The sequence below is a fragment of the Helianthus annuus genome, chromosome 5 (assembly GCF_002127325.2).
Source record: "Helianthus annuus cultivar XRQ/B chromosome 5, HanXRQr2.0-SUNRISE, whole genome shotgun sequence".
In the NCBI taxonomy this organism is placed as follows: Eukaryota; Viridiplantae; Streptophyta; class Magnoliopsida; order Asterales; family Asteraceae; genus Helianthus; species Helianthus annuus.
In genome coordinates this window covers 26,721,381-26,727,685 of record NC_035437.2, presented here as the reverse complement: position 1 = coordinate 26,727,685, position 6,305 = coordinate 26,721,381, and the positions used below count along the sequence as shown (strand labels likewise).

The 6,305-nt window shown below is 39.4% G+C and overlaps 1 non-coding gene across 1 annotated transcript; it reads left to right on the top strand.

Moving 5' to 3' along the window:
- The first annotated feature begins 5,963 nt into the window (after positions 1–5,963).
- Positions 5,964–6,069, top strand: LOC118492746. The gene has a single exon (XR_004894748.1). It is a non-coding gene; the product is annotated as a small nucleolar RNA R71 (small nucleolar RNA).
- The last annotated feature ends 236 nt before the right edge of the window (positions 6,070–6,305 follow it).

Genomic DNA, 6,305 nt, shown 5'->3' with positions numbered 1-6,305 from the left:
GTCAATACAGATACTTAATGCATTGCTTAGTGCATTCCCTATCTCACAGAAAGGGAGCCTATGATGAGGTGTCTGACTACATAATGAACATTGTTGTAAGTATTGTGCTGAACAGGAAATACAATATTTCACAAGTGATTTTTGAATTTTTAAAAGAAAATTGCTTAGCCGGGAGAGACAAATACATTATGTACCCAAGATTTATTATGATGATCTTGGATGACAAAGTTAAGGATTTGCCAAAGAATAATGATGATATTATGGCAATGACTGAAGTGAATAAGACTGCTATTCAGAGAATCACAAAGGAGAAGGATGCTAAAACAAAAGAGTTAATCTGTGCATTAAAGGATGAAGCATACGTAGCTCCTGAAAATGATAAATGGAGACATGATAATAGTGATTCAGACAATGAAGACAATAAGATGAGTGAAATGATTGAAAAGAAAACCAGATGGTGGTGTATCAAAGATGGAAAGAGAAAGAGAACACCAAAGTCGACCCCTGTGGTTGTAATTAAAGAAACAGCAAAGGGTACAGTGATAGGGGGAGTTATATGATACTTAGAGTATGTTATGAAAATTGTTACTAATTTTGCTTTAAATAATTGTTTTGCAGGGTCTTCTGAAGAACCTCAAAGAAAGCTAATTGATGAACCTGTCATAGAACCGAGGGAGGTGGTTGATAAAGGTGTTGGTTTAAAAGAGACTTTGGAAAGCTATTTTAAAAAGCATGAAGAAGCTGAACAAGCACAAGCTCAAAAGAAAGTTGGTCAAGAAGAGGAAGATCAAAAGAACTCCAGTAATGAAGATTCAGAAGAAACTTTATCTGAATCTGAACTGGACAAAGAGACAGTGGGAAAAGGAAAGGTACAACTGAAGAAAAGACCTTTAAAGAAAAGAAAGAATTCTGAAGATGAAGATTCACCGTACAATCCTGAGGATTCCCAGAAAAACAGAAAGAAAAGAAAAGCTGCTCGCACCGGTGATATTCCAAGAGTGGTTAGAGCAAAGAAACAGAATGCTAAATCACAAAAAGAGAAGGAAGGGAAAAAGAAACAGGACTCTGCTGAAACTAGTTCTGTGGTTGAAATACCAAAAGAAGTTCCTTTAACAGAAATTCCAATAGAAACACAAACTTCTTATGATGACTATGTGGAGATCACCGGAGTCAAATCTGCTAAACAAACATCTGATCGTCATGATATTCCAGAATCATCACAACGAAAGACAGATTATTTTAACTTAGATTTTGATAGCCTTGGTGGTGCTACTGGAGATTTCTTTCAAGATATGCCAGAGAGTGAAGGAGACCTATTTCATGATAAAAAGATGAAAGAATTGGAAGAAAAAGTTAAAGTCTTGGAAAAGGAAAAGGAAGAAAACGAAGCTGTGCAAGTAAAGTTGAAGGAAATGATTGATGAGTTGGAGAAACGGCATGAAGACGTAATGGATGCAGTGCTTACAAAAGATGAGAAATTGAATGAAATGAAGGAAGATATAAAAGATAATGCAGAAGTTATTAGCGCACTTACTGATGAAATTGCTGCATTGAACGCCAAAGTCAAAGACTTGCAGAATATCAATCAGACTTTGAATCAACTCTTAAATGAGATAAATGAAGCTTCGACAAATGAAATGAAGGCAATGAAGCTAGAGATGGAAGCTATGAGAGCAGATAAGGTGATGAAAGATAAGCAACTGGAAATGCTTACGGCTGTGATTGAAGCACATCTGAAGGTGAACATCCACGAGGCCTTTGATCAAGTTGACATTATCAAGGCAAATGAAAGAAGGAAAGAAAGAGAAAGACAGCTTGCTGAAGAAGCTAACCTGAAAAATAAAGGCATAGCAGAAGAAGTTGAAGTTGTTGGATCTTCACAAAATCAACTTGAGGTAGGTGGATCATCTTCTCAACCAGAAATTGAAATGGTGGATGCTCAAGATGTTACAGTAAATGATGAAGAAATGGTGGAAGCAGAAAATGAAGCAGTTCATGAACCAGAGTTTATTATGGTTGGTGAATCTGTAGAGCCTATTATTCCGGAGAATGTTTTGAGAGACGTTCAAATCATACAAAGAAAGAAAAAGGCTAAAGAAGTATTACTACTGGAGTACTCTACCGACAAGTTTGTATTAGTTGGAAAAGCCTATAGAGTGCCCTATAGTGAAGAAGAATCTGCCAAGCTGTTAAGATTTCATGAATTAAAGGATCAATGGAAGATAGCTAGAGGAGAAGTGGAAGAAGAATCTGATAGTGATTTTTGGGAGGAAGAAGATGAAGATGATGATAAAGATGATAAAGCAGACGATAAATCCGATAATGATGATAAGCCTGATGATGATGATGATGATCAAGGCACATCGGGTTTGCTAATCAATGATCCATCTGTTCAAGATAAAGTAAATGAACTCATGAATGATGAAGTGAATGAACAGAATGATGATGCAGAGTGTGAAGGGTCATCTTCTGGAAACCAATCCGGTGATCAGGTACATCAACTCACATCTACTTTTATTTCTCTTTCTGAACATCATCAAGGAGAAGTAGATATTATCAGAACAAGAGCTGAAATGCTTGAGGAGTTGGGGTTAGAAGATGGGAAGTTTAAATTTGATATCGAAGATGAAATCCCAGAATCTCCGATTAAAAACTTTGAACCACAATTTCCACTTGAAGCAGAATTTTATGATAATGTGACCATAGAGACTGATTCAGATTCGGAAGAAGAAAGAATAGATTTTCACTATGAAGGTGAAGACATGGCATTTCCTACATTCACAGAGTTATTTGAAGACATGAATGCAGAATTATTGAAGAGAAAAATTGAAGAAAGAGTTGCATCTGCTGATATGCCTGAACCAGTTCCAAGAGAAATTTCTGCTGAAGAGAGAAAGAAATGGTTCAGATCAATGCCAAAGGAAAGAAAGCCTCTTAGAGCCCTACAATATTTTACTCATGATAAAAACTTATCTTGGGGTGATATTCTTTCTTGGGGGTTTCTGGAAGACTTGAATGTTTATGCAATTCGAAGAGAGCAAGGTGTTCAATACTTCAGGTGCATTTCTGATCTTGCTACCTTACCTTGGTGGGACGTAGATGAATTGGTGGTTACAAAGAATATTAAACAACTCTACTACGGTCCTGAAGTAAAACAGAGAGACCAGAAGCTGTGGAATTACATCAAGTATCAAGCAACAATCAATTATCCAGATTGGAAACCACAGTTTCCTAAAAGAATTGTGAAGTATACAGCTAAAGGTGAGAAGGACGTTACTCTTGATGTCAAACCGCCAAAGTGTTTGAAGAGCATGCCTTTAAGGGCTATTGAGCAGGATTTCTATGATTTATTTCAAGCATGGCTCTATAATCCTTCTACTGCTGAAGCTGTGATCTCGTTGTACGATAAAGACACTGGTGAAGCTAGGAAAATTTGTATTCTAGACCCGATGTGGCTGGTAAATTGCTCAAAGAGAGACATAGATTGCTTGTTTGTCAACAAGATAATCTATGACAAGAAAGACAAAGCCATTGCTCAGCAGTACCAAAGTGTAGTTGATGTTTGTTTTGCTAAAGAAATCAACTCTGGTAAGAACTGGAAAACCTCATGGAGAGAACTAGAGGTTGATGAGTTTCTAAAGGAGTACAAGAGAAGTTTAAGATCCAAGGAAATTCAGAGAAAAGTTGCTGAAAGAGGAAGACGAAATCTTGGATTTGTACCTCCTACTGATCAGACACCCATAGAGTCTGAAGAGAACAAGATCCCTAAATGGGACAGAAAAAGAGATGGAGATCCAGTGTACAGAAATTGGTGGATAACAGAGGGAAGACATAAGAGAAGACAAATGTTAGCTGAACGAGAAGAGAAGAGAAAACAAAAGGCACGAGATAGAAGACGCAACAGGAAGTAATCAAGACTTTGCTGGAAGGGACTACAGCTTCATCCGAGGGGGAGTCTGTTAGTACATAAACGTCTGTAGCTTTCGTCAGCTTAAAGTCTTTATTTTGTTATAGTTGTATAGTTTAATGTATAAGGCGTCAGAATACAGGGTTTGTTTTGTAAAAAGTGCTGCTTTGTAAGCCGATCGGCTGGCCTAGCCGATCGAACAGCCTAACCGATCGAACAGCTGTTCGATCGGGTGGCCCAACCGATCGGTTAGCCTAACCGATCGGACAGCACTTAGCTTATTCTGACCTGCCTATAAATAGAAGTTCAGTCAGCTCATTTAGGACTTTGGAATCTGTCTGTAACCTAGAGAGCTGAAGTCTGTGATCAACTGGAACTTGTATCTTGTCATATATTTCAATTGAATTGTAGACTGTTGAACATGGAAATCATATGTCTTTCTGTATCTGTATATGATTTGCTGGATTCCGCACAGCAATCATAGTGTGACATTCTCATTAACAGGAAGATCCCGATCAACCAGGGACCAACATAAGTTTCGAGTCTTCAGCCAGACCGTGCCACCACCATTTATGGTGGTTCAAAGAATCGGTTCCTATCATCACCCCCACTGTAGCTTGTCATTGGGCAAAATGCATCCGTCTCATTTTGACTCGGTGGGTAATCAAATACACTCCTGCTTGAACCCATATTTGTTTCTTCACGATCCGGTGGGTGCTTTTTTCTCATTCGTTGTAACACATTTTTCACACAATCACTAGACTCACCACCCTTCCTCTCAATAGACTCATAACTAATCCCTCCAGTTTGAACATCAAAATACAACCTATGGTTCTTTTCGGTCATGGTAATAATCTCGTCTCTACAATTAATTTGAGCATTTGCTGCGTATAGAAATGGTCGACCTAATATTACCCTTTGTTGTGATGCCATATTGGTAGAAGCATAGTCCAAAACTAGGAAATCCACCGGGTATTCAAATTCTCCCAACTGAATCTTAATATTCCTAACCATTCCCCGTGGACGCCTCCAACTTCCATCCGCTAAGCTCACCATGGTGTCTATACCTTCGAGTGGACCAAAGTCGTACATATCGTATAAATCGCTTGGTAGCACACTCACGCTTGCCCCGTAGTCCAACAATGCGTGAGGGATTTTTAATTTTCCCACACGGATAGGCACGATTGGCACTCCATACTCTTTATCATTCTCGACTTCGACATCTTTTTCCAAACATGCATTCACTTGACACGAAGAAGTTAGCAGTGTTTCATTAAATTTAGTATTTGGAACGGTGCTTACCACATTGATGTTAATGCTTTTTATGTTCTTGGGATTTGGCACCGTATCACTCGGTAGCTGGCCTTTTGCTTTCTTTAACATCGCCACGTCACTCGCAAGTTGACCCATTTGAGTGGTCAACGATTGGATGCTTTTGTCACGAACCTCGTCCTTTTGCATCCGAACCTCATCACGTTGGTTCATTCGTTGCATCTCCATTTGCATCGCCTTCAACATCTCCATCATCTCATTTCCACCCGAAGAGCTTTGACCCGTTTGATATTGCCTTTGAAATCCTTGGTTTCCTTGGAAATTCGGGTTGGCTTGATTTGAAGAGTTTCCATATCTAAAGTTCGGGTGGTTCCTCAATCCGGGGTGGTAGGTATTAGAATTCATGTTATTGTAGTTCCTACCACCTCCTCCTTGACCTTGACCTTGAACCGCATGGACTTCCTCGTATTGCCCTTCCAACATCCCTTGGCAATTTTCAGCCGCATGACCTATTTCATTACACAAAGCACAAACATCATATATTTGGTTAGTGGTTTGAACATTACCATCATCTATGGCGTGCACTTGCGGTCGGGTAGTGGTCGGTCGGGCTCTTCTTGAAGCTTGAGCTTTCCTCTTTAACGTAGTTGCCATGCTTTCCAAGAACTCCCAATCTTCATTCTCATAGTTTGTTCCAAAAGTCCCACCGGTAATGGACATCAAATCGCGAGCATCTTCGGCACTCAACCCCTCGTGAAAAGCATTCATTAACTCCCACAATTCGATTCCATGGTGAGGGCAATTCTTTATCATCATATTGAATCGTTCGAACGCTTCATGGAACATCTCACCATGTTGTTGTTGGAAGCTCCTCAACCCCTTTCTAGCATCATTAGTCTTTTGGGCGGTATAGAATTCGTCTAAGAAAGTTTGTTGCATTTCCCCCCAAGTGTAAATAGATGCCGAAGGCAAAGTGTAGAACCACTTCTTTGCCTTATCCTCCAAAGAAAACTGAAATAAGACCAACTTGACTTCATCGGCCGAAAAACCTTGACTCCCAAAAGTGTTGCAAATTGAGTCATAGGCCTCTAAATGGAAATACGGCTCCTCCGTTGCTAACCCTTTG